This window comes from Meriones unguiculatus, chromosome X, assembly GCF_030254825.1.
Source record: "Meriones unguiculatus strain TT.TT164.6M chromosome X, Bangor_MerUng_6.1, whole genome shotgun sequence".
NCBI lineage: Eukaryota > Metazoa > Chordata > Mammalia > Rodentia > Muridae > Meriones > Meriones unguiculatus.
In genome coordinates, this window is record NC_083369.1 from 74,779,677 (window position 1) to 74,806,756 (window position 27,080).

Sequence of the window (27,080 nt, forward strand, 5' to 3'; positions counted from 1 at the left end):
TTACCCAGCAAAGATTTCAATCAACATAGATGGAGAAAACAAAGTCTTCCATGACAAAACTAAGCTTAAACAATATTTACACAGCAACCCAGCTCTACAGAAGATATTAGAGGGAAATACCAATCTAATAAAATCAACTACACCCAAGAAAACACAGGAAATAGATAACTTCACAACAAAAAGTTAAAAGAAAACAAGCATTGAAACACAGTAATACCACCAACTCCACAATAAAAGGAACTGACATTCATTGGTCATTATTATCTATCAACATCAACAGACTCAACTTTCCAACAAATAGACGTAGATTAATAGAATGGTTACAGAAACAGGACCCAACATTCTGTTGTATCCAAGAACACACCTTGTAACAAAGATAAACAGTACTTTGGAGTAAAGGGCTGAAAAATGTTTTTCAAGCAAATGGACCCAAATAACAGCTGGAGTAGCTATTCTAATATCTAATAAAATAGACTTTCAACAAAAATTAAAATCCACTTGTAGTACATTACAATCCTGAACATCTATGCCCCAAATAAAAGAGCACCTACATTTGTAAATGAAGCACTATTAAAGCTTAAATCACATATTGCTCCCAACACCTTAACAGAGGGACACTTCAACATTCCAAGCTAATAAAGGGACAGCTCATCCAGACAGAAACTAACTAGGAAATAATGACACTTACAGAGGTCTTGAATCTAATGTACCTAATAGATGTCTTCAGAACCATTTACCCAAAGACAAAAGAGTATAACTTCTTCTCAGCACCTCATGGAACCTTCTCGAAAATTGACCGTATAGCCAGGCACAAAGTAAACCTCAACAGATTCAAGAAGTTCAAAATAATCCCTGTGTCCTTCCACAACACCATGGCCTAAAACTAGACCTCAACAACAACAGAAATAAAAAAAAAGCTTATATACACAAGGAAACTAACAACTCTCTACTCAGTGACAGCTTTGTCAGGGAAAAAAAATAAATTCGAGACTTCCTAAAATTCAATGAAAATGAAGTTACAAGTTACCAAAACTTAAGAGACACAATGAAAGCACTGCTAAGAGGAAAGTTCATAGCACTAAGTGCCTTCAGAAAGAAGTTTGAAACATCTCTTACAAACAACTTAATGGCACAAATAAACACCCTAGAAAGAAAGAAAGAAGCAGAAACGCCCAAGAGGAGTAGACATTTGGAAATAAACAAAAGGCTGAAATCTATGAATTAGGAACAAAGAAAACAATTCAAAAATATCAATGAAACCAAGAGCTGGTTCTTTGAGAAAATCAACAAGATAGACAAACCCTTAGCCAACCTAACTAAAAGGCAGAGAGAAACTATACAAATCAACAAAATCAGAAATGAAAAAGAGAGACATAAAGATAGACACTGAGGTGAGGAATCCAAGGTTGCACAGCCAAGAAGACACTGTGTATGATAAACAGGACAGCAGTGACTGCACAGTGAAAAACAGACCAAACTCTGGGCCCTTAAACAACAGCGCTTGTGTTTCCCAGGTGAGAGGAAAACCCAAGGTGTGGAAAGCAATAGGGTCCTTTCTCAGGTCACCCAGCTAAACCCCAGAAGAGTTCCTGGGTCCCTATAGGCACTTCCTGGCCACCCCAGAACCACACACCTGAGTGCTCTGATTACCATCCCAGACTGAACTGTTGGCTTGACAACCCCAGAGACTGAGATATCCAGTTGAAAGAAAACCCCACAGTGAAGGAAGCAATTAGGACCGACTTCAGATCATCCGGACAATCCCTGGAAGATGTCGGAGGCTCAATCAGACACTAAGAGAACACACATATCTGCCGAGGCTACTATACACAGCAAAACTCTCAGTCATCATAGATGGGAAAAACAAGATATTCAAGACAAAAATATATTTAGACAATATCTACATACAAATCCAGTGTTACATCAGATACTAGAAGGAAAAACACGACCTAAGAAAGCTAACAACATTCAGGAAAACAAAGGAAATAAATAACTTCATTACAGAAAAACTAAAATTAACCAGGCACACAAACAAACTACCACATATAACATCAAAATAAAAGGATCTAACAGCCACTTATCATTAATCTCTCTCAATATGAATTGCTTCAACTATCCACTAAATAGACAGAAACTAACACAATGGATGCATAAACAAGACCCAACAATATTTTACACACAAGAAACACATCTAAGTCACAAAGATAGACATTAACTGAGAATAAAGGGATTGAAGACAGTTTTCCAAGCAAATGGACCCAAGAAGCAAGCAGAAGTAGTCATTCTAATATGTAATAAAATTGACTTTCAATCCAAATTAATCAAAAGAGATGGAGAAGGTCACTTCACACTCATCAGAGGAAAATTACACCAAGAAGACATCACAATTCTGAACATGTATGCACCAAATACAAGGGCACCCAAATTTATAAAAGGAACATTAATAAAATTTAAACCATACAAAGATCCCCACACCTTAATAGTGGGAGACTTCAACAACCCACTCTCAACAAAGGACAGGTCAACAAAACAGAAATTAAACAAAGAAACAATGACTCTAACAGAGGTCATGATCAAATGGACCTAACAGACATCTACAGAAACTTTCATCCAAATATAAAAGAATTTACCTTCTTAGCACCACATTGAACCTTTTCTAAAATAAACCATATAGCTGGACAAAGGAAGACTCAACAGATGCAAGAAGACTGGAATAATACCTTGTATGCTATCTGGCCATCATGGACTAAAGCTGGACCTCAACAACAGTAGAAATAGCGAAATGCCTACACATACATGTAAACTGAAAAAGTTGCTACTCAATGACAACTGAGTCAGGGAAGAAATTAAAGACTTCATAAAATTCAATGAAAATGAATGCACAACAATACCCAAACTTATGAAACACACAATGAAAGCATTGCTAAGAAGAAAGTCCGTATTGTGTACTTGAGACTCTTTTGGGTATATGCCTAGGAGTGGTATAGCTGGATCTTGAGGAAGGGCTATTCCTAGTTGTCTAGAAAGCTTTCTAGAGTGGTTCTAGAAGTTTATATTCCCACCAGCAGTGGAGGAGGGTTCCCCTTTCTCCACAAGATCTCCAGCATGTGTTGTCACTTGAAGTTTTGATCTTGGCAATTCTGATGCGTGTAAAATGAAATCTCAGAGTTGTCTTGATTTGCATTTCCCTTATGACTAAGGATGTTGACCATTTCTTTAAGTGTTTCTCTGCCATTTGATATTCCACTATTGAGAATTCTCTGTTTAGCTCTGTACTCCATTTTTGAACTGGATTACTTGAATTTTGCTGTTTAACTTCTTTAGTTCTTTATATATACAGGACATTTGCTCAACCATGTTTGTAGCAGCATTATTTGTAATAACCAGAAGCTGGAAACTGCCAAGATGCCCCTCAGTGGAGGAATGGATGCACAAATTATGGTAGATCTACACAATGGAATATTACTCAGCAATAAAAAACAAGGAAATCATGAAATTTGCAGGTAAATGGTGGGATCTGGAAAAGATCATCCTGAGTGAACTATCCCAGAAGCAGAAAGATGCACACAGTTTATACTCACTCATATAGACATGTAATATAGGATAAACCTACTAAAATCTGTACACCTAAAGAAACTAATCAAGAGGGAGGACTCTTGCTAAAATGCTCAATTCCTATCCAGAAAGGCAAAGAATATGGACATCAGAAGAATTAGAAAAGAGGGAACAAGTCAGGAGCCTAACACAGAGAACCTCTGAAAGGCTCTGCCCTGTAGACTATCAATGCAGATGCTGAGACTTATGGACAACCTTTGGGCAGAGTGCAGGGAATCTTAGGAAAGAAGTGGGAAACAGTAAGATCTGGAGAGGACAGGAACTCCACAAGGAGAGCAACACAACCAAAAACTCTGAGCACAGGGGTATTTCCTGAGACTGATACTCCAACCAAGGACTATGCATGGAGATAACCTAAGACCCCTGCACAGATGTAGCCCATGGCAGTTCAGTATCCAAGTGGGTTCCATTGTAATAGGAACTGGGCCTGTCTCTGACATGAACTGATTGGCCTGATCTTTAATTACCTCCCCCTAAGGTAATTAGGAGCAGCATTACCAGGCCACAGAAGAAGACAATGCAGCCACTCCTGATGAGGCCTAATTGACTAGGATCAGAAGGAAGGAAAAGAAGACCTCCCCTATCAGTGGACTTGGGGAGATGCATGCAGAGGGTGGAAGAAGGGAGGGATTGGGACAGGAGGAAGGAGAGAACCACAGGGCGGGGGGAATTACAAAGTGAATAAAGTGTAATTAATAAAGAAAAAAAAGCAGAAGAAGAAAGTCCATAGCACTAAGTACCTTCAAGAACATATTTGAACATCTCATTCAACCAACTTAGGGCTCACCAGAATCCCTAGAAAAAAGGAAGCAGACACACCAAAGAGGAGTAGAAGGCTGGAATTAATCAAACACAGGGCTAAAGTCAATAAACTAGAAACAACGAGAACCGTTCAAAGAATAAAGGAAACCAAAATCTGGTTCTTTGAGAAAATCAACAAGATAGACAAGCCCTTAGCCAACCTAACTAAAAGGCAGAGAAAAACTTTACCAATTTGCAAAATCGGAAACAATAAGGGGGACAAAATGACAGACACTGAGGAAATCTAAACATTCATTAGGTCCTACTATAAAAGCCTATCTGCCCCAAAATTGGAAAATCTAAATGAAATGCACAATTTTCTTGATCGATTCCAATTACCAAAGTTAAATTAAGAACAGGCAGATTAAACCATCCTATATCCCTTAAGGAAATAAAAGTTGTCATCATCAAAAACGTCCCATCCAAAAACGTCCAGGGCCAGATGGTTTCAGTGCAAAATTCTACCAGACCATCAAAGGATTGCTAACACCAATACTCTTCAAATTATTCCAAAAATAGAAACAGAGGAACATTACCAAACTCAATCTATGAAGCCACAGTCACCTTGATACCCAAACCTGACAAAGATCTAAGAAAGAAAGAGAATTTCAGGTCAATCTCCCTTATGAACTTCGTCGCAAAAATATTCCACAAAATACTTGCAAACAGAATCCAAGAACACATCAAAGATATAATCCACCATGACCGACTAGGCTTCATCCCAGGCATGGGGGTGGTTCAACATATTGAAATCAATCATTGTATTCCACCATATAAACAAATTGAAAGAAAAAAAAAACATATGATCATCTCCTTAGATGCTGAAAAAGCATTTGATATAATCCATCACTCATTCATGTTTAAATTCCTGGAGAGATTAGGGATAAAAGGAATTTGCCTAAACATAATAAGGACAATATACAGTAAATCTACAGCTAACATCAAACTAAACGCGAGAAATTAAATCAATCCCACTGAAATCAAATCAGGGACATCGAAAGGCTGCCCACTCTCTCCATATCTCTTCAACATAGTTCTTGAAATACTTGCTAGAGCAATAAGATAATTAAAGGAGATCAAGAGGATTCAGTTCAGAAAGGAAGAAGTCAAACTATCACTACTTGCAGATGATATGATACTATACAAGAGTGGCCCCAAAAATTCTTCCAGGGAACTCCTTCAGCTGATAAACACCTTTAGCAATGTGGCTCGATATAAATTTAACTTAAAAAACACATAAAAAAAAAACAACAAATGGACTGAGAAAGAAATTAGAGAAACAACACCCTTCACAATAGCCACAAAGGACATAAATTAACTTGGTGTAACTCTAATCAAGCAAGACTTGTATGAAAAAAAATTTCCATTCTCCAAAGAAAGAAATAGAAGTTATCAGATGAAAAGATGGCTCATGCTCATGGCTTGGCAGGATTAACATAGAAATGATGGCCGTCTTACCGAAAGCAATCTACAGATTCAATGCAAATCCCATCAAATTACCAACACATTTTTTTTTAATTTTTAATTATACTTTACTTACTTTGTATCCCCCCACTAGTTCCCTCCCTCCTCCCCTCCCAATCCTTCCTTTCCTCCCCCTTCTCCACACACTCCCCTCCTCAAGTCCACTGGTAGGGGAGAGTTTCTTTTTCTTCCTTCTGATCCTAGTCTGTTAGGTCTCATCAGGAGTGGCTGTACTGTCTTTCTCTGTGGCCTGGTAAGGCTGCTCCCCCGTCAGGGGGAGGTAATCAAAGAGGAGGTCAATCAGTTCATGTCAGAACAGTCCCTGTTCCCATTACTATGGAACCCACTTGGACACTGAACTGCCATGGGCTACATCTGTGCAGGGGTTCTAGGTTATCTCCATGCATGGTACTTGGTTGGAATATGAGTCTCAGGAAAGACCCCTTTGCTCAGATTTTTTGTTCTGTTGCTCTCCTTGTGGACCTCCTGTCCTCTCCAGCTCTTACTATTATTTCCCACTTCTTTCATAAGATTCCCTCCATTCTGCCCAAAGTTTGGCCATAACTCTCAACATCTGCTTTGATAGTCTGCAGGGCAGAGCCTTTCAGAGGCCCTCTGTGGGTGGCTCCTAACTTGTTTTCTGTTTTCATCTTCTTCTGATGTCCATCTTCTTTGCCTTTTGGAGTGGGGATTGAGCATTTTAGCCAGAGTCCTCAGACAACAAGGAATAGCGCTTCCTCAAGATCCAGTTATACCACTCCTGGGCATATACCCAAAATTTGCTCAAGTACACAACAAGGACATTTGCTCAACCATGTTTGTAGCAGCTTTATTTGTAATAGCCAGAAGCTGGAAACAACCAAGATGCCCCTCAACTGAAGCATGGATACAGAAATTGTGATACATCTACACAATGGAATACTACTCAGCAATTAAAAAGAAGGAAATCATGAAATTTGCAGGTAAATGGTGGGATCTGGAAAGGATCATCCTGAGTGAGCTATCCCAGAAGCAGAAAGACATGCAGGGTATATACCTACTCATATAGTCATATAATATAAGATAAACCTACTAAAATCTGTACACCTAAAGAAACCAACACAATTTTTTACAGACCATGAAAGAAACATTCTCAACTTCATATGGAATAACTAGAAAGCCAGAATCACTATAAAAACCCTCTACAGTTAAAGATCTTCTGGAGGTATCTCCATGCTTTATCTCAAGCTGTTCTACAGAGCAACATTGTACTGCGTAGAAATGGACTGGCAGACTATTGGAATCAAATGCAAGACCCAGAAATAAACCTGCACACTCATGGACACCTGATTTTAGACAAAGAAGCCAAAACCATACAATGGTGAAAAGACAGCATCTTCAACAGATGGTGCTGGTCTAACTGGATATCTACATGTAGAAAAATGCATATAGATTGATACTTATCAGCCTGCACAAAACTAAAGGGTAAGTGGATCAAAGACCCCAATATAAAACCAGATACACTAAACTGGTTAGAAGAAAAAGTGGGGAAAAGCCTTGAACTTACTGGCACAGGAGTCAACTTCCTGAACAGAACACCAACAGATAAGGCTCTTAGATCAATAATTAATAAATGGGACCTCATGAAACTGAAAATCTTCTTGAAAGCAAAGGACACTGTCTCAGAACAAAACAGCAGTCTGGAAAAGGAACTTCACCAACCGTATATCTGACAGAGGGCCACTATCCAGATTATAAAAAACTCAAGAAGTTAAAAAAGCAGCAAACCAAGTAATCCAATTAAAAAATGAAGCACAGAGCAAAACAGAGAATTCTCAACAGAGGGATATCAAATGGCAGCGAAACACTTAAAGAAATGTTTGACATCCTTAGTAATCAGGGAAATGCAAATCAAAGCCATCTTGAGATTTTGCCTTACACCTATCAGAATGGCTAAGATCAACAACTCAAGTGACAACACATGCTAGAGGCAATGTGGAGAAAGGGGAACCCTCCTCCTTTGCTGATGGGAATGTAAACTTGTACAACCACTTTGGAAATCAATCTGGTACCTTCTCAGAGAATTAAGAATAGTGTTTCCTCAAGATCCAGCTATACCACTCCTAGGTATGTACCCAAAATATGCTCAAGTATACAGCAAGGACATTTGCTAAACCGTGTTTTTTGGCAGCTTTATTCGTAATAGCCAGAATCTGGAAACAAACCAAATATCCTTCAATTGAGGAGTGGATACAGAAATTTTGGTATATTTACACAGTGGAATACTTCTCAGCAGTTAAAAACAGGAAATCATGGAATTTGCAGACAAATGTTGGGAACTAGAAAAGAGCATCCTGACTGAGGTATCCCAGAAGCAGAAAGATACACACAGTATATACTCACTTATCAGTGGAAACTAGATATATAACACAGGATAATCATACTAAAATCTGTATACTTAAAGAAGCTAAGCAAAACGGGGGACTCGGGGTAAGATGCTCAATCCTCCTTCAGAAAGGCAAAAGGGATAGACATTAGAAGAGGGTGAAAACAAGGAACAAGACAGGAGCCTACCACAGAGAGCCTCTTAAAGACTCATATTAAATGTTCGACATCCTAAGTAATTAAATTAAATTCTTAGTATTAAAGCAGAGGCTGAAGGGAGGGAGGGAGGGACTGGGAGGGAATGAGGGATCGGGACACGGCTGGGATACAGTTAATAAAATGTAACCGATAAAAAAAATAAAAAAAGAAAATATGATCACTAAAAAAAAAAAAAAAAAAAAAAAGCAGAGGCTGAGACTCATAGCCAAAATTTGGGCAGAATAGAGGGAATCTTATGAAAGAAGGGGAAGATAAAAAGACTTGATGGCGACAGTAGCTCCACAAGGAGAACCAAAAAATCTGGACAAAGGTGTCTTTTCTTAAACTGATACTCCAACCGAGGACCATTCATGAAGATAATCTAGTACCCCTGCACAGATGTAGCCCATGGCAGCTCAGACTCCAGATGGGCTCCCTATTGAGGGTAACTGGGGCTGTCTCTGGCATGAACTCAGTGGCTGGCTCTTTGATCACCACCCCCTGGGAGGAGGCAGCCTTACCAGTCTACACAGAAAGACAATGCAGTCAGGATGAGACCTTATCGACCAGGGTGTGATGGAAGGGGAGGAGTACCTCCCCTATCAGTTGACTGGGGAAGAGACATCTGAGGAGAAGAGTTGTGCAGGGTGGGGATGAAGGAGGGGGCTACAGCTGAGATACAAAGTGAATAAACTGTAATACATAAAAAAATAAAGAAAGAAAAGAAAAAAAAGGGGGTCCAAATGAGCCAGCAAATTTGGGCTCATGGTTGTTTCCAGAGACTGATGCATCAACCAAAGACTTTGTATGGAGAGGACTTAGAACCCCTGCTCAGATGTAGCTGATAGGCAGCTCAGTTGCCATGTGTGTTCCCTAGTAAGGGGAGCAGGGGATGTCTCTGACATGGATTCTGTTGACCACTCTTTGATCACTTCCCCTTTGTGGTGGGCCATTGGCAGGCCATAGAGCAAGAGGATGCAGACATCCCTAATAAGACTTCATAAGCTGAGATCAGATGGTAGGAGAGGAAGACACCCTGTTTCTGGGAAATAAGGCAGGAGTGTGGGATTGACAGAGATGAGGGAAAGGGCTACAAATGTCATTTGAAATGACTAAAGTATAAAAGACATCTAAAAAAGACAGACACTGGGGATATCTAAACAATCATTAGGTCTTACTACAAAAGCTAATATGCCACAAAATTTGAAAATCTAAATGAAATGAATAGTTTTCTTGATAGATTCTATTTACCAAAATTAAATCAAGACCAGTAAAAAGAGTAAATAGTCCTATATGTCCCAAAGAAAAAGAAGCTGTCATCAAAATTCTCCCCTCCCCCAAAAAAAAAAAAATGCCCAAGGCCAGACAGTTTTAGTGCAGAATTCTACCAGATTTTCAAACAAGAGCTAACTCCAATTCTCTTCAAAATATTCTACAAAATAGAAACATAAGGATCATTAGCAAATGCGTTCTATTAGGCCACAGTCACTTTGATAACTAAACTACACAAAGACAACAAAAATGAGAACTTCAGACCTATCTCTCTTATGAATATTAATGCAAAACAACTCAATAAAATACTTGCACACCGAATCCAGGAATCAATAAAAGATATCATTCACTATGACCAAGTAGGCTTCATCCCAGTTATGCAGGAATGGTTCAAAATATGGAAAGCCATGAATATAATCCACCATATAAATACACTGAAGGAGAAAAACCACATGATCATCAGCTTAGATGCCAAAAAAGCATCTGACAAAATCCAACACCCATTCATGTTTAAAGTTTTGGAGAGATCAGGGATAAAAGGCACATACCTAAGCATACTAAGGGCAATATACAACATGCCTGTAGCCAACATTAAACCAAATGGAGAGAAACTTGAATCAGTCCTACTAAAATGAGGAACAAGACAAGGATGTCCACTTTTCCCATATCTCCTCAACATGGTACTTGAAATACTAACTAGAGCAATGGAACAACTAAAGGAGATCAAGGGTACACAAATGAGAAAGGAAGAAGTCAAAGTATCACTATTTTCAGATGATATGATAGCATACATGAGTGACCCCAGCAGTTCTATTAGAGAACTGCTGCAGCTGATAACCACCTTCAGCAAAGTGGCTGGATACAAAATTAACTCAAAAAAATCAGTAGTTCATCTGTATATGAAAGACAAAAGGCCTGGAAAAAAATAGGGAAACTACACCTTTCACAATAGCTACAAATAGCATAAAGGACCTTGGTGTAACTCTAACCAAACAACTGAAATACCTGTTTGTTTGTTTTTTAAATCAAGTCTTTGAAGAAAGAAATAGAAGAAGATATCTCCCATGCTCATGGATTGGTAGGATTAACAGTGAAAATGGTCATCCTGCCAAAAGCAACCTACAGATTAAATGCAATTCCCATGAAAATACCAACACAATTCTTTACAGATCTTAAAAAAACAATTTTCACTTTCATATAAAAAAACAAAAGATCCAGAATTGCTAAAACAATCATGTACAACAACAGATAATCTGAAGGAATCTCCATCCCTGAGTTCACGCTGTACCACAGAGCAATAGTAATAAAAACTACATGGTACTGGCATAGAAACAGAATTGGGGCTCAACGGAATAGAATAGAAGACCTATGGATACTTGATTTTTTTACAAAGAAGCCAAAACCATACAATGGAAAAAAGATAGCATCTTCAACAAATGGTAATGGTCTAACTGGATATCTACAATGCTAACAGATACATACTTATCACCCTGCACAAAACTAAAGTGCAAGTGGATCAAAGACCTCAACATAAAACTAGACAAAAGTGGGGAAGAGCCTTGAACTCATTGACACAAGAGACAACTTCCTGAACAGAACACCAACAGCACAGGCTCTAAAATCAACAGTCAATAAATGGGACCTCATGAAACTGAAAAGCTTCTGTAAAGCAAAGGGCACTGTCATCAGAACAAAATGACTGCCTACAGATTGAGAAAGGATGTTCATCAACCCCATATCTGACAGAGGGCTACTATCCAGAATATATAATGAAATCAGAAGTTAAAAAGAAACAAATCAAGTAATCCAATTAAAAAATGGGGTAAAATATTAAGCACAGAATTCTCAAAAGAGGAATATCAAATGGCAGATATATAGCTAAAGAAATCTTCAGCATTCTTGGTAATTAGAGAATTGCAATGAAAATGACCCTGAGATTTCACCTTACACCCATCAGAATGGTTAACAAGTGACAACACATGCTGGAGAGGATGTAGAGAAAGGAGAACAGTCTTCCATTGCTGGTGGAAATGTAAACTTGTACCACCATTTTGGAAACCAATCTGGCACTTTCTCAGACAATTAGGAATAGCGCTTCCTCAAGATTCAGCTATACCACTCCTAGGCATATGTCCAAAATATGCTCAAGTATACAACAAAGACATTTGCTCAACCATATTCAAAGCAGCTTTATTTGTAATAGCCAGAATCTGGACACAATCCAGATCTCCCTCAACTGAAGACAGGATACAGAAATTGTGGTACATTTATACAATGGAATACTGCACAGTGATTAAAAACAAGGAAATCATGAAATTTGCAGGCAAATGGTGGGAACTAGAAAAGATCATCCTGACTGAAGTATCCCAGAAACAGAAAGACACACATGATATCTACACACTTATAAGTGGATGTTAGACATATAATGTAGGATAAACATACTAAAAGCTGTATACCTAAAGAAACTAAGGAAGAAGGAGTACTCTGGGTAAGATGATCAATCTTCATTCAGAAATGTGGGCGGGATGGACATCAAAAGAGGGAGAAAACAGGGAACAGTACATGGACCTACCAAAGTGGGCTTCTGAATACCCATCAGGGTATCAAAGCAGATGGTGAGACTCATAGCCAAACTTTGGGCAGAGTGCAGGAAATCTTATGAAAGAAGGGGAGACAGAAGGACCTGGAGAGGACAAGAGCTTATCAAGGAGAGCAACAGAACCAAAAAACTGGGCACAAGGGTCTTTTCTGAAACTGATACTCCAACCAAGGACCATGCATGGTGATAAAGTAGAATCACTGTACAGATGTAGCCCATGGCAGCTCAGTATCCATGTCGGTACCCCAGTAAGGTGAACAGGGACTGTCTCTGACATGAACTCAGTGGCTGGCTCTTTGATCACCTGCCCCTGAGTGGGGGCAGCCTTACCAGGCCACAGAGTAAGACAATCCAACAAGTTTTGATGAAACCTGATAGGCTACGGTTAGGTGGAAAGGGAGGAGCACCTCCCATATCAGTTGACTGGGGGAGGGGCATAGGAGAAGAAGAGGGATGGAAGGTGGGTTTGTGAGGCGACGAGGGAGGGGGCCACAGCCAGAATACAAAGTAAAGAAATAGCCACTAATAACATAAAGTTCCTTGGTGGGATTCTAACCAAGCAAGTGAAAGACCTGTTTAAAAAAAAAAAAAAAAAAAAAAAAAAAAAAAAAAAAAAAAAACCTTAAGTCTCTGAAGAAAGAAATTGAAGAAGATATCTGAAGATAGAAAGATCTCCTGTGCTCATGGATTGGTAGGATTAACATTGCGAAAATGGCCATCCTGCCAAAAGCAATCTACAGATTCAATGCAATTCCCATCAAAATACCAACAAAATTCTTTACAGACCTTGAAAAAAATATTCTCAGCTTCAAAGGGAGAAAAAAAACCCAGAACCTCCAAAACAATCCTGTACAACAACAGATCATCTGGAGGTATCTCCATCCCTGATCTCAAACTGTACTACAGAGAACTAGTAATAAAAAATGCATGGTATTGGCATAAAAACAGAAAGGAGGATCAATGGAACCAAATAGAAGACCCAGAAATAAACCCACACACCTATGAATATTTGTTTTTTGACAAAGAAGCCAAAAACATTCAATGGAAAAAAGACAGCATCTTCAACAAATTGTGCTGGTCCAACTGGATATCTACATACAGAAAAATGAAATAGATCCATATTTATCACCCTGTACAAAACTAAAGTCCATGTGGATCAAAGACCTCAACATAAAACCAGCTACTCTAACCCTGTTAGATGAAAAAGTGGGGAAGATCCTAGAACTCATTGGCACAGGAGACAACTTCCTAAACAGAACACCAACAGCACAGGCTCTAAGAGCAACAATCAATAAATAGGACCTCATGAAAGTGAAAAGCTTCTGTAAAGCAAAAGACATTGTCGTCAGAACAAAACAACAGCCTCCAGACTGGGAAAGGATCTTCACCAACTCTATATCTGACAGAGGGCTGATATCCAGAATATATAAAGAACTACAGACGTTAAAAAGCAATAAATTAAGTAATCCAATTAAAAATGGGGTACGGAGCTAAACAGAGAATTCTCTGTAGAGGAATATAGAATAGCAGAGAAACACTTAAAGAGATGCTCAACATCCTTAGCCATCAGGGAAATGCAAATCAAAATGACCCTGAGATTTTACCTTACACCCATCAAAATGGCTAAAATCAAAAACTCAAATGACAGCACATGCTGGAGAAGTTGTGGAGAAACAGAAACCCTCCTCCATTGCTGTTGGGAATGTAAACTTGTACAACCACTTTGGAAATCAATCTGATGCTTTCTCAGAGAAGTTGGAATAGTGCTTTCTCAAGACCCAGTTATACCACTCCTGGGCATATACCCAAAATTTGCTCAAGTACACAACAAGGACATTTGCTCAACCATGTTTGTAACAGCTTTATTTGTAATAGCCAGAACCTGGAAACAACCCAGATGTCCATCAGTGGAGGAATGAATACAGTAATTGTGGTATATTTACACAATGGAATAATATTCAGCAATCAAAACGAGGAAATCATGAAATTTGCAGGCAAATGGTGGGATCTAGAAAAGACCATTCTGAGTGAGGTATCCCAGAAGGAGAAAGACACACATGGAGTATATTCACTTATATAGACCTATAAGATATAATAAACATAATGAAAACTATATACCTAAAGAAGATAAACAAGAAAGAGGACCTGGGGTAAGATAGTCAATCCTCACTTAGGAAGACAAATGGGATGTGCATTGGAAATAGGAGGAAACAAGTAACAGGACAGGAGCCTACCACAGAGGGCCTCTGAAAGACTCTAATCAGCAGGGTATCAAAACATATGTTGAAACTCGTAGCCAAACTTTGGGCAGAGTGCAGGGAATACTATGAAAGAAGGGGGAGATAGAAAGACCTGGAGGGGACTGGAGCTCCACAAGGAGAACAACACAACCAAAAAAATCTGGAAATCTGGGCACAGGGGTCTTTTCTGAGACTGACTCTCCAACCAAGGACCATGCATGGAGATAACCTAGAACTCCTGCACAGATGTAGCCCATGGCCACTCAGTTTCCAATTGGGTTCGCTAGTAGTGGAACAGGGGTGTCTCTGGTATGAACTCAGTGGCTGGCTCTTTGATCACCTACCCCTGATGGGGGAACAGCCTTACCAAGCCATAAAGGAAGACAATGTAGCCAGTTCTGATGAGACTTGATAGGCTAGGGTCAGATGGAAGGGGAAGAGGAACTTCCTTATCAGTGGACTGGGGGAGGGGCATGGGAGGAGAAGAGGAATGTAGGGCTGAATTGGGAAGGGACTAGAGAGAGGGCTACAGCTGGTATACAAAGTGAATAAATAGTAATAAAATATTTTAAAAGAAATAGGCCTTTGTATAAACCTGAAATACCAACTTCTTTTTTTTTATTTTTTTTAAATACCAACTTCTTAACAAGTTACATTACATAGAAATTGTAAATAGAAAATTGGTAAATATTTTAATAAAACATTAATCTTTGGAAAAAATAAAAATACATAAATAAATTTTTAAAAAGCAGAAATGGTAGCATACATACCCAATGGAGTTCTATTAAACCATAAAGAAGGATGAAATTATGTTCTTTATTAGAAAACTAGATGCAACTAAAGATGATAATCTTAAGTGAATCAAGCCACAGGAACTGGAAAGATTGATTAATTGTTAAACTTCCAAAAGACTGGAGTTTCATTCCTAGCATACAAATTTGAGAAGTTAGGACTTCCTGTAACCCCAAATCCGGGAGCTGAAACAGTTGTCTGAATTCTGTAGACACTACCACATATATGCAGACCCTTACATGTATAGATAAGCATACACATAAATAAAATAAACCAAGACAAAATGTCTCATTTACTCTCTTACATGGAAATACACACACCTCACACACACATTTACATGTATAAACAGGTATACACATAAATAAAACAAACCATACACAATACAAAATGTCTCATTTATTCTCATACGGGAAAACACACATGCACATACTTACATGTATAAACAGGCATACACATAAATAAAATAAACTCTATGCCAGACGAAATTTCTCATTTATTCTTGTATGTGGAAATACACACACACACACACACACACACACTAAATTAAAAGTAATATAAACAGAGAGGGAATGTTCCAAAAGAAGGAAAGATAGAAGAAGAAAAAGTAATTGGGGAAGAAAATAAATGTCACACATTCTGTCTCATATACGAGACTTATATTTAATATATCATAAAATCTGAGTAGGCACTATTTGGGAAGAGGAAAGAAAACAGCAAGAAGGGAAGGAGAGATAAGAGAGGGTAAGAGAAGGAAAATATGAACACAATATAATCAGAATATGATGATACACATGTATGAAAATATAACAAAACCCATTATTTTGCAAGCTTAAGAAAAACACCAATAAAAGACTAAAAGACAAAAAAAAAAAAACCAACAACTTTCAGTCTGAAAAATACAAAAGAGCAGTGACAACTAATCATAAAAATTAAAAAGTGATGCATACTTGAATAAAGTGTCATACATTTACTTCTTGGTCTGTCAGAAAATTAATGTTATTCTAAATATATAAAATGGCACTTTAGCTAGGATTAAGCTATCATAAACACAGAAGACACAATTATCTCTCACGTTTCTGTTCCAGGTATGAATGGCAATACTTCTATGTTTGGCCACATTTTCAATTAATTCAGCCACTTATCTAGGAAGAGCTAACACTAAAAATAGCTAACCAGGCATGGTGGTGCATGTCTCTAACCATAGCATTCAGGATGCAGAGGCAAGAAGACTAGGCCCAAGTTCAAGGGCAGCAAGGACTACAGTGAGAATTTGAGGCCAGTGTACAATACAAAATGAAAACCCACATTAAAAAAAATAAAAACAGATTTTAGTATGTTTACCCTATATTATATGTCTAATACCCCTTTATGTCTGAGTATATACCATGTGTGTCTTTCTGCTTCCCGGATAGGATAAACATACTAAAATCTGTATACCTAAAGAAGCTAAGCAAGAAGGAGGAACCTGGGTAAGATGCTCAACCTTCATTCAGAAATGCAGGTGGAAGGACAGATTAGAGTGAGAAAACGAAATATGACAGGAGCCTACCACAGAGGGCCTCTGAAAGACTCTGTCCAGCTGAGTATCAAAGCAGATGTGAAACTCATAGCCAAACTTTGGGCAGAGTACAGGAAATCTTATAAAAGAAGGGGGAGATAAAAAGACCTGGTGGGGACAGGAACTCCACAAGGAGAGCAACACAACCGAAAAATCTGGACACAGGGGTCTTTTCTGAGACTGAAAGTCCAACCAAGTACCATACATGGAGATAACCTAGAACCCCTGCTCATATTTAGTCCATGTCAGCTCAGTCTCCAAGTAGATGTCCTAGTAAGGTGAATAGGGACTGTCTCTGACATGAACTCAGTGGCTGGCTCTTTGATCACCTTCTCCTGAGTCGGGGCAGCCTTACCAGGCTACAGAAGAAGACAATGCCGCCAGTCCTGATTAAACCTGATAGGCTAGGGTCTGAGGGAAGGGGAGGAGAATCTCCCCTATCAGTGGACTTGGGGAGGCGAATGGGAGTAGATAAGGGAGAGAGAGTGGAATTGGGAGGGGACGAGGGAGGGGGCTACAGCTGAAATACAAAGTGAATAAACTGTAATTAATTAAAAATAAACAAATTTTTTAAAAGGAAATAAATGAAATAAAAAGAAAAACGAAGCAAAATGAGTAGCTCTATGCAGTGTGTGGTGTAAGCTGTGCTAAGTGCTTCCTGTTCATTTATTTGTTATTTTGGTTTTTTTGAGACAGGTTTTTCTCTGTGTTGCCCTGACCGTCCTGGAACTCACTCTGTGGAACAGGCTGGACTCAAACTCAGAGACTCACCTGCCTCTGCCTATGGAATGCTGAGATTAAAGGTGTGTGCCACCACTGCATTTTTTATTTAATATTTTAAATCAGTCAGATACTTTGCAAGAGAAAATTAAGGTCCAGGGAAACGAAACAATTTACCCCAAATCAAAAGGTGAACATGAAAAATGAAGATTTTATTCCAAGCCTGTGATTTTAGGGCCTAAGTTCTTCAGCCACTAACCTCTACTGTCTTCCCCTTTAGTAACATCCAAGAGTAGAACAGTAAATGCAATGTTTGCTCATTTTTTTTAATAGCAGGTCCAAAAAGGACTACAACTCTCTTACCCTCTTTTACTGAACAGAATATAAAGCAGCTCCCTCATAGGTTACAAAGGGTTTGCCTTAATCACCATGCTCTATGCCCTTGTTTTACAATTTTTTTCAGCACTAACACAACAGCACAGCAATGTCAGGTCCCAGGAACTGCATGTGGCATGAGAAAACAATGCATGTGGGACATCAATGATGAAAAACAGTTGAAAGATTTAGTGTTTGACTTGTCACATTTACTCTCAACCCCTTTTTTTCACTTCCCTCCTTAAAACAATCTTTCTCATTTGTAGCAAATTAAACTATTATGCTGTAACAGGCACTGTTGTCCTATTTCCAAAACCATTGAAGTGGTAGAAAACTTTTAAAATCAAAGTCAGGACAAGTCTTAACTTCGATCCAGCTCCAAATATCCTGGTAGTCAGCAATTAACACTTTGTATACTTAATGCATTGTAAACAAAAGACAATTTAAAGCAAAGATAACCTCAAACCAACAAGTGTTCACATAACAGGGCAAAGCTCTAACCCATCAACTATGCAGTTTAAGTTTATGGTCACTGTGTTCTAATAATCTCTCTTCTAAAGATACCAGTTCCTTGGTTAATCCCTCACTGTCAGTCTCAGTTCTTACCCACAGATGTCAGGAATTTGAAACATTTTAACATTGTGACTATTACTGAGAAAACAGCATATACCATTTAACTAAAAGAACTTGGGCAACAGAGGAAAAAAATATAGTGACCTTTCCACACTTCGTGATGGAAATTTAAGGAATTATATGAATGTTTAACTTAAAGGAACAGATTCTAACACTACAGTATGGCCAGGTCACCCCAGAGTTACAAGTGTCCTTGGAGAGACTAACTATGAAATATTGGGGGTTACCTTAAATTTTTACATAAAGATTGCATTTTAAGGTATAATGTGTATCTGAATTTGTGTACCTTTACATATTGTAAATTTTAAAAAACAGTTAATCTCCAAAATCTTTATATAAAATAGATGCTTCATGAAATATAAACTGGGACTAAAGACATGGCTGAGCGTTTAAGAGCACAGAATATCCTACCAGTGGACCCAGATTCAGTTCCCAGTAATCACATGGCAGTACACAATCAGCTGTAATTAGAGTTATAAGGGACTCAATGACCCCTTCTGGCCTCTCTAGTGCCCTCTTCTGACCTCCATATGTAGCAGGCCCTGATGTGGATCACAGACACACATGCAGGTAAAACACTCATAAAAAAAATAAAAATAAATAAATCTCAGAAGAAATTCAAACTACAAATTGATTTGTTTTCTGTATCAAAGGGCATACTATCACCTTACCACCCTGTTCACTCAGTCAGTATATACACTCCAGGCTAAAGGAATCTGGGGTAGTGGAAAGAACAATGAATAGAGATTCTCTTTGTTTAGGTTAGACTGCTGTGACTCTTTAATAAAATTCCTAATGTTGTGGTAACCCCCAACTATACAATTATTTTCATTAATAGTTCATAACTGTAATTTTGCTACTGTTATGACTTGTAATGTAAACATCTAAAATGGGAGCCACAAAGGGCTGGCGACCCACAGGTTGAGAACTGCTGGGTTAGAATAATGCCCGAACTATATCAAACATATTTCATATACATTTGTTGTGAATTTGCAGATTGTTTTCAAGGTCTCAATCTTAAATGAAAGAACACTACAAAACCCCACTGAGACACAGAATTTTAAACAACATCACAAAAGTGAAAGGATAAATAAAATATGCCATTTATGATTGACAAATATAGATAAGGATGATCTTTAAAACTAGGGTTTTAAAATCAAGTTGGAATTAAATAGCTGCCAACATATTAGGTAATAAGCAAGAGCTGTATTAAAGAGATTCATGTAATGGACATTAAGGTCAGTTAGGCCTTCTTTTGCATATTTTTAATATTATTTAAAGGTAAAGAGAAAAATCAACAATTATAATGAACACCTGTTGTCCTATGTAACTGTGAATGGTTTTGGAATTACTAAAGGCTAAGGATTATGTCTCATTTATCTGATGCCTTTCTTCTGTTTTTAATACAGATTCTTAATATATACTATTAATTTAATAAATATTTAGTTTTTGAAAAAATGAGCATGTAATCAGAATAAATACATTTTAACTAAATTCTAAACCCACACACACAAAAGACCCTCTTGTTGTAAAAAAACAAAACAGGATGTTTAAATAACAAAAGAAACACAAAAACACTCTATAAACATGGTCCTATAAGATTGAGCACCAATTACCAAATACCAAGTACCAGTACTGACAGAACAGGGTTTTGGCTAATTTCAATTGTGTGACCCTTCTGATATCTGCTTTCTTCTGATATAAGGAGCAGAGAGACGGCCCCCTCTATTGAGAGTTTTGTGAATAAATCAACATGTATTTATATGGTAACAATTTACATGGTAACCATTATAAGCAAGGTACTGAGAAGATAAAGTAATTTATTTACCTCCTTAATCTCTACCACCCACAGCAACAGCTTACTATTAATATGTGCAAAGCCCTGCTTTAAGCACTTTACTGTGAGGTGTTGAGGTATACAGTCTCTTATCTCAAAACCTCAGTGCCAGATAGAATCCTAATTCAGAAATGTCCAGCTTTTCAGTTAGGCAATAACGTGTATCACTGTTTATCATGTAATACTCCACTAGTGTCTGCAGTACTATTCCATAAACATATTACTAATTCTACAGTTAATATAAATAAAGTCTAACACCAAGGAAAAGAAAGTTATATTTTGTTATCACTTGAGTTTTGGCACCTAACTTACCAACTGAAAAAAATTTTAATTAAATTTTTATTTTTTTAATATTAGTTACAGTTTATTAACTTTGTATCCTAGCTGTAGCCCGCTGCTCCCTCAATCCCTCCCAATCCTACCCTCCCTCCCTCATCTCCTCCCTGCCCCTTTCCAAGTCCACTGATATGGAAGGTCCTCCTCCCCTTTCATCTGACCCTAGCTTATCAGGTATATTCAGGACTGGCTGCAAATTCCCAAATGAAATTTTTATCAACTTTTAGAGCTTTGGAAACCTGAATTTTTCAGTTAATTGTTGGTGTAGCCAATTTAAACCACCAGGGGCTGCTCTTCCAGAGATCCTGAGTCAATTCCCAGCAATCATATGATGGCTCAAGATCATCTATAAAGAGATCTGATGCCCTCTTCTGGCATGCAGGTGTATATACAGACAGAATGCTCCTACATTTTTTAAAAAATACATAAATAAAATACGGAAAGGGATAAGTTTAGTTTTCCTTACTTTAAAGATGAACTGAGGCATGTTTATGTTACTCCTTCACTTCCTATCCGTCATCAACTAAGTATCCTAAAAAGAATTAAAACCAAAGCTGCCTAGCTACAGTGTTTCTGTTCTCAATGACTATGCTCCACACATAAACTGTTTTGAAATAGCAGAGAGATATGTAAAAGGTGTAAGCAATATTAAATTATATGGTATACAATAATAACAGGAGGACTGTCACAAGGCAGAATTTATTCATTATTAAATAACTAAAAAGGAAACATCATGGGCTTTGTGCTTGGGATACCAACAAACAGGCAAAGCAGGTGAGGTCCTGTTCACCTTCACAGAGCCAGCAGCCAGGATTGAGACGGCCAGGTATCAAATAAGCTTAATGATGACACAACAGGGCATTTTTATAACTACTGCTCACCTTCAAAGGAAGAAGACTGTGTATAACAGCAGATGGTACAGTAGGGCCTGATTATAGTTTCCTTGAATAGTGCTAAGATTTGAAATCACAGAGAAATAGTTTTCTTTTTTAAAAAAGGAATTTTATGCCATGCTTTCTATAGAATAATGTTAACCAGGAAAGTTTTGTGTTGAGAAAATCAGGTAAAACCAAAAGAAATTTCTATAAGATTAATAAAAATATTGGAAACTCTCTAGAGTCTGGTTATGAAGGATCTGGGCTTGCTCAGTTAAAGAATTGGAACTCAAACCTGCAGGAGGCGCTGGAGATCATTTTACAAAAAATACCTGAACGACACCAGGATTAACTCCTATGGATGCTAATAACCATACTTATCTGTATTGGGGACAAAAAAGAAGAAGAAGAAGAAGAAGAAGAAGAAAAGCACATCAAATCTACATTTTTTTTCAACTAAAGGCTGAGAAAAATAAAATTAAATTTAAGCACCAAGCATGTAAGACAAACGCTAAACCCAAAGCATAAAGCTATGGAGATATGAAAATGTTACAGAGGTGACAGCCAAAAAGACATAGCAAATCTCTCTTAAAACTCTTAACATTTGTAAAACCTAAGCAACTCCATTGTACACAACAAAACTTCCAGCCTTCTAAAAGAAACCTATTTCTAAGAAATTAACAGATCAGTCTTTGAATAACAAATTCTTAAACAGCACAATGATCCGTTTGGGGTAGTGTTTTTTTTTTGTTGTTTGGCTTTTTTTTTTTTTTTTTTTTGCGCTTTTTCAGATTTTGTTTTGTTTTGAAATAACATCTTACCAAATAGCCTTAGCTACTCCAGAACTGTGGGATCTGACTGCCTCTACCTTCCCAGGGCTGAAATGAAAGGGCTACAGCACCATACCTGACAACACTGATTTTAAAAATTGTTGACAACTTACTTTGGAGCACAGGAGACAATTCGCTAGGGACAAGTGGACTGCTTGGATTGCTTTGAACATACCCCAGAATTCCTATTTCCCTAGTCCCTTATTTAAACAGAGTAGAACTGAATCACTTAGTTATTTAGCAAGCTTATCAAAGTTTTCTTTCTTGGGCATTAACATAAATGATTGAGTCAGGCATTTAATGCTCTGTAAAAAATGTTTTTAAGTTCCAATGTTTTTTCAGCCAATAATTTCAGATTCCCTAATGGCTTCCCATTGTTCCCAAAATCAGATTCAAATGCCTTCAGAGAACTTACCAATCCTACATACCTACATATCTATTATCTCTAATCCAGTTCTCTAAGATTTCTCATCACGCTCTCATTCTGTTCTTCAAAAATCCTGGGTGAATGTTTCCAGAAGAATGCATTCCCAGTATATATATATATGAATGTTTCCAGAAGAATGCATTCCCAGTATGTATATATATATATATATATATATATATATATATATATATATAGAGAGAGAGAGAGAGAGAGAGAGAGAGAGAGAGAGAGAGAGCATTCTACTATGTAGCTCTGGTTGTCCTGGAACTCACAGTGTAGATCAGGCTGGCTTCAAACTCACAGAGATCTGTCTGATTCCAGAGTGCATAGATTCAAGACAAAGGCATGTATTCACAGGCCCAGTTTTTCCCCAGATCTTGAGAACGTAGGTGCATCCCCACTTCCCTTTAGGGCTGTGCTCAATTACCATCTCTCCTCTAAGAAGCTATATAGTTGCCAGAGTCTTCCAGACAGAGACATAGAACCAATCGGAGATTCATGTACATCTAAGAGGAGATATATACTAACAGAATAGACTTACCAAGTCACAACAAATGAATACGTCTCACAGCAGTCTGTCAGAAAGCTGGATACTCAGGGATGCTGATAGTGAGCTCAGTCTCCTTGGAAAGCCAAGGGTGGGACCCTCAGTTTAAGGAAGGCCAAAAGCCTAAGAACCTGAGGGGCCACTGGTTTAGAGCAGAGCCTAGGTCCAAAGGCCAACAAGCTTTGAGTTCTGATGTCTAAAGCAGAAGGGGAAAAATGTCTCTTTTAGCTGTGGGAGAGACCAACATGCCTTCTTTATCTGTTATCTGCAGCCAATTGGATGGTGCACACCCACACCGAGGGCAGGTCTTCCCTACCTAGTCCACTCAAATTCATACACTAATCTCTGAAACACCCTCAAGACACACCCAAAGCAATGTTTTACTGACTATCTGGATATTTCTTTCTTTTCTTTGCTTTGCTTTCCGAGAGATGGTTTCTCTGTGTATGTAGCTCTGGCTGTCCTAGACTTGCTTTGAAGACCATGCTGGCCTTGAGCTCCCATTGATCCACCTGCCTCTGCCTCCCTTAGTGCTGGGATTAAAAGATATTTCTTAATCCAGATAAACTGATAATTAACATTAACCTCCATACATCACCCATGTGAAACTATGTGTTTTCTAATTTTCTATATTCTGTATATTTTCTTTATTGATCTTTTCACAATCTACATAGATTCTGATTTGCAAGTTTTTATATTATGCGTAATAATATAAAGCATTGGAACATGGGAGGCATTCAACAGATTTTGTACCATGAGATATTAAGTTAATTAGTAATACTTTAAAACCTCCTTACTATAAATATCGCTAACTCTGAGAAAACCATTTTCTCTACTTTGGAAAAGTTTTCTCCAGGGCTGTTCACTTTTTTTCCACACACTTTCTATGCTTTTTAAAAATGTTACTTCTACCAAATTGTTACATTATTTTACAGAAATAAACAACAGAATTACACCAGAAACAAAATAGTTTTAATAATATATTAAACATCACCAATCAAATAATTTGAATATTTAGGTTACTCTCAATTCAGGACTGCAAATCAAATCAATGAACATAATATAAAAGGGAAAGAAAAAAGCAATATTAGCAGACATTAGATTTAGTATCATCTGAAATTTACTATAATCTGAAATTAGATTTAGTATCATCACGTTTTCCTATAATCTTCCACTTTTTAATATAACCAAGTGAACACTAGGATTCACTGGAAAAGGAAGTATCAGGGGCAAGTTACCTAACTAAAATAAGTGATAGCTTTTACTGCTCTTATGAAAATCACTTTCTTCCAAACACTGACTAGAACTGATAGAACTACACCACAGTTTAAAGTTGCTTATAAAAATGGCAGCTTAAAAATACTGAGCATTTGCAGTTCTTGTTTATTTGCAAATGTATCATCCAATATTGCAACAGAAACTCTTCTCGCTGCCTCACTACCAAACCTCATGGATGCTACCACGAGAGTGAAATGTAGTCATTTGCAACTTGACTTCTTCTGAGACTGCTGCCAGTTAGTGAACTGTTGTGTCAGTGGCAGCACCTGGTCACACGTTGAGCAAACAAATCTATCACTGTTAAGTGAACGGGTATTAATAAGGACTTGTGTTTAAAGTAGCTAATATATTTAGATATAAAATGATGTCATAACTGTTTAATTTTTCTCAGCTTTCAAGTTTGAGCTCTAGATAAAGCCTATTGCTAAAAACACAGCTGCATACGTCAGCACGTGCTCTTTCACTGAGATCTGCCCCCACTTTCAGCTTCTCCATTCAATTTTCCTCACACTAATTACAGTATGGTAAGGAGCAAATGAACCTTAGTGCAGGAACTAACATGGCAACTGCACGGGAAGAAAGTGAAATGGCTAAAAGTGATGGACTTGGTTTTGTTTGATTGTATTTAAAGAATTATGAGGTTCTAAAATGTACTTTATGAAACTGTGGCTTTTCTGTAAAAGGCAGGCAACCCTCCGAACAGAGGTAGTTTTAAACCCCAAAAGCGTCTCGGTTCCCATTTAGTGTAGTTAGTAGCTAGCCTGAAACTAACTTGAGTGACTTGCTCCAAACCTCTAAGGTCATCCTCAAAGTGCGTTTAAATGATGAGCATCCTGATTTACAGATGGAGAAATGAAGTCAGGTTTACAAACCCCAGTAGACCTCCTTCAGTCTGGCCTGCTCCGCTGCCAGGAGGTTTGGGGCCATGTACAAATATTGCGTACAAAGATAGACACATTTAATGTGACTGGCTTTTAGACTAAGTTATTAAAACCTAGAAAGGAACCTTAAAGTTCCTCAAAATATGTTTATTAAATGGTATTCAATAAAGAAATTCTCCATCTTTTTTTTTTTTTCTGTAAATGATAGACTTAAACCTTGTAAGCCTCCAAGAAAATCATTCAACTGTGATTTAAAGAAGAAGAAGAAAAAAAAAAAGCCAAGGCAAGACATTCAGAACTAAGTTAAAAGCTTGGAAGGAAGATAAAAAGGAGGGGGGGTGTTTTTGGCTGAGGAGCCAGCAGTCGAGTCTCTGAAGTTATGAGATTCTGAAAGCGGAATGGATCAGGAAGCAGAAAGTAGAAACTGCTAGAGGGCAAGAGACAGTGAGGTTGTGGTTGACAGAGGAGCCCCAGAGGTTCAGGGCAGCAATAGGAAAACCCAGAAAAGATCTTGGAGGGATGACAAAGAAGCACAGGAAAACTGAGTTCTGACTAGGGTCCTAGAAGTAGACAAGCTTATGCTGGAACCAAAAGGACCTCCTAATAGTATAAAGGTACAGAGATAAGAGCGTGCGCGCCAGCACGGGGGTGAAAACCCGGGTGGGCAAAGAGCGAAGCTAGTAGCCCGCCTTGCTGTTCGCGGTGCCGATCCCAACTCCTAGTCGCGCACCCGCGGGTGCAGAAGGCGGGGAAGCTCCTAGAGCCCCTGTGACTTCAAGATCCTGCTTCACCTTGTTTGCCGAGTCCCTGCACCCAGCTGCTCCTCCGCGGGCAACAGCGCTGGGAGGGCCAAAGAGAGAGTCACACAGCGCAGCCCTAGTCCCCTCCTGCTGCGAGGCACAGACACCCGCACCACTGCACCCCCAACCCTGGTCGCCCTGGCCACTTCGCTCGGTCTTCAAGCAGAGGGAGAACGCTTACCCTAACCCGAACGCTGCTCCAGTTATTTGCTGAAGTCCCTGTTCCAGGCTGCCTGGGAATAAGAGCAGAGCTGCCCTGGCCACAGCGGCAGAGCCTCAGCCTGACCTCACCAGGGGGTGGGGGATAGGGGAGGAGAGCCTGAGCCCAGCTGGGAAGGGGAGGGGAGGGGTTGTAGTGGGAGGGGAGCATGTGGGCGGGGGAAACATGGCGGCAGGGGTGGCCCTGGCGGCGCCTGCGCAGAGGCTGGGGCTAGGACGGTGTGTGGGGTCCGAATTGAACACTCCTCCAAAGAGAGGCAAGGCTGGGCCCGGAAGCAGAATGACTGCCAAGTGGCCCGGAGCCTTTGAAACCAGGACACTTGGGTGTGAGCCCACATGGCTTCTAGTGTCCAGGAGACAGAAGTGAAAACTGTCAAATACCTAGAGACAGCAGTGCATACACTTCTCCAAGGAAGTCA

The 27,080-nt window shown here is 38.6% G+C and overlaps 1 protein-coding gene across 4 annotated transcripts in view; it reads right to left on the reverse strand.

The window, feature by feature from the left end:
• Klhl13 (kelch like family member 13) overlaps window positions 1-26,791 on the reverse strand; it is a 227,320-nt gene extending 200,529 nt beyond the window's left edge. For 2 of the 4 annotated variants that reach the window (XM_060374382.1, XM_060374376.1), the window contains exons 1-2: window positions 26,624-26,791; window positions 23,478-23,679 (exon numbers count right to left, since the gene is read on the reverse strand). The gene's annotated coding sequence lies outside the window, so the exon portion shown is untranslated. The remainder of the gene's footprint in view (window positions 1-23,477; window positions 23,680-26,623) is intronic. The other 2 variants (XM_060374381.1, XM_060374375.1) reach the window with 1 other exon arrangement.
• Between the last annotated feature and the right edge of the window lie 289 nt (window positions 26,792-27,080).